The sequence below is a fragment of the Triticum dicoccoides genome, chromosome 7A (assembly GCF_002162155.2).
Source record: "Triticum dicoccoides isolate Atlit2015 ecotype Zavitan chromosome 7A, WEW_v2.0, whole genome shotgun sequence".
NCBI lineage: Eukaryota > Viridiplantae > Streptophyta > Magnoliopsida > Poales > Poaceae > Triticum > Triticum dicoccoides.
In genome coordinates this window covers 128,267,906-128,270,361 of record NC_041392.1, presented here as the reverse complement: position 1 = coordinate 128,270,361, position 2,456 = coordinate 128,267,906, and the positions used below count along the sequence as shown (strand labels likewise).

At 49.0% G+C, this 2,456-nt stretch overlaps 1 pseudogene; it reads right to left on the bottom strand.

Moving 5' to 3' along the window:
• Nucleotides 1-925: 925 nt before the first annotated feature.
• LOC119332503 lies at nt 926-2,222 on the bottom strand (annotated as a pseudogene).
• Nucleotides 2,223-2,456: the final 234 nt, after the last annotated feature.

The following is a 2,456-nucleotide window of genomic DNA, read 5'->3' as shown; positions in this document are numbered from 1 at the left end:
GAGGCGAGCTCCGGGCATGGCGGGGCACGGCGTCGGTGGCCTCCTTCTCGATCCCGATCCAAATCGAGGAAGAGGGGGGAGGAGATATTTTCGGGGAGGAGTGAGGAGTGTTGGTGGGTACTGAGGGAGTGGGGGGGTTTATGGGTGCGGGGTGGGCTGGCCTGATGGGTCGTGGCCCAGTTAGGCCGGTGGCCTGCTGGGCCGGAGCCCCGGGGGTTTTCTTTTCCTTTTTTATGTTTGTTTTTCTCTTTTGTATTTCCTTTCTTTCTTTTATTTCCTTTTTTGTTTTAATCTATTTTAAAATTCTTAGGTACTTTATAAAAATGTGTTTATTACGCCATAATTAAATATGCAATTTATGGCACTGCGCGGACATTTTTATTTTAACTTTTGAAAACTTTTGTTGTTTGCGATTTTTTGAATTGATTTTTGAATTGGTTTGAACTAACGAAGGTTTAGCAACAGTAATCAAAAATGATATGGCATTATTAGAAGAGTTTTACTGTAGCTTAATTACCCGGACGTCACAGGTGAGGACGGCGCGACCCGCGGCGAGCTGGTGATGCTTGAAGGCAAGCCTCGTAGCGTTCATGGCGGGTGTCCAGGACAAACAGCTGGATGCAATTTTTGTTGAGCAAAAAAACGATGCAAAGGCTGATCTGACAGGTGGGCAAAAAGACAAACTAACGTATCAGATGCGACCGGCCGAACCGTTGCGCCGGTGTGCCGGCGCCTATCAGTCGCCTTACGGGATTCTCTAAAGTTAAGGCCGGTTTACAAAACTATTGGAGAGGGTTTTGGTTTCAACTTCCTGCAAACTGCGGTTAACTTAAAGATAAGGGGGCTGTTGGAGTTACTCTCACTGGTTCCGCAGTCTAAAATGGACACCAGTTGTTGAAGGTGAAAATACAGATGCACCTTATTGCTAATTCTTCCTGCGCTTTGTCCTGGGAGAAATCACAGCAGTTGACGCCCCCACGTCTTGGTGACCAACCATTGAAACTAAGATGAATGAGTTTGAAGGCCAGCAGCTGGAGAAGAAAAGGCACTCATGTCACTGGATTTTCTCTGCAGGCTATGGCAAGGCATGTCGTTACAGGCTTACAGCACCCATGCTCATATTCGCTCCTACTCTTGCATGGTGAACTGCTTGCGGCAGCCAGAGACGATGGCGCCCTGCACTGTTGTTGATATATATCTCCAACAGGGCTCAGCTCTTTGCTCCGCGACTCATCCTGGTCGATACTAAATGGAAGAGGGCCCTTGCGTTTCTTAGGGAGGGTTTTTCAAGAGTAGCAAGGCCATTTGATGATTGAGGTGAGAGCACAACATCAGCGGCATTTGCCAAAGAACTAGACTTCGTATTATTGATTTTGGACGCCTCTCTCCTATATTATTAAATAGAAATTAAAGCAGGTCACCCCATAATATTTAAGATGAATTCTCTGTGCAAGACAAGTAAATACCAAGAAGAAATAACAAGTTCCCCATACTGACTACCAATAATTGATTTTTTTTCTTAAAGATCGTCCAATGCCACAGATGATTACATTGCAAAGCCCTTCCACCGATCAAATAGATGAAGAACTGGACTTCCTAAAACAACTCAACTCTTAAGCTCAGAAGGTTTGTCTGTTGGAATTGAACTTCCTAAAAAAACATGCGCATTGGAGTATTGTACCCATATAACAGTACATACCAAATACCCCATCGTCTCATGGCTTCAGAAGGCTCTGATCACCCAGGAAATCCCCATAATTCATAACAGATCCGGTCTGACCCAACTACTTCTCCCACAAATTTTCACTCTACTACTAAAACACCCGAAATTCCACTTCAATGACGCACCCTGCACTGCTCCATAGCATCAGATGAATCGTAAAAGTCCAATGCAATGATTTCCAAATTCCAAACGATCCAAGCATGAACGAATCCCCAAAATAAACTTGTGGAAGTAAGATTACGGCGCAAGAAGGCCGACGAAGGCGCGACCTTTGCGCGGATTGGGTGGCTGGCCTGAGGGGCAGGGCTTCCTGGAGCGCGTCCATGGTGTCGAAGGGGCCTCTGAGCGAGCTCTGCACCTCCGCCTCGCTCTCCTCCGACTCACCGAGGTGCACCGCCTCCGCCTGGCTGCTGCTGCCCCGCCCAGCCGAAGAGGACCAGGCGCACGCCGCCGGCACCCCGCGGTCAAACAGGACGTCACTCTCCAGCGCGATTGGCATTGCTCTCCCCACTCGCGTCCACGACGAGCAGTGCCTCGCGGTCAGGAGAGGAGAGGGTGGTGGCGGACGGAAGCCAGTGCCCCGTGCGCCGGCATAGTGTGGTTCTTGTGTTGGCCTTGCAGCAGGCGTGTCTCGTCCGGGGAGAGTGGGGGGTTTGGCCGCTCGGCTTTTGTTGGGATGACGCGTGGGCCTGGGTTTAAGGACTAGTTTGGTTGGAGTCCACACAAAAAATTG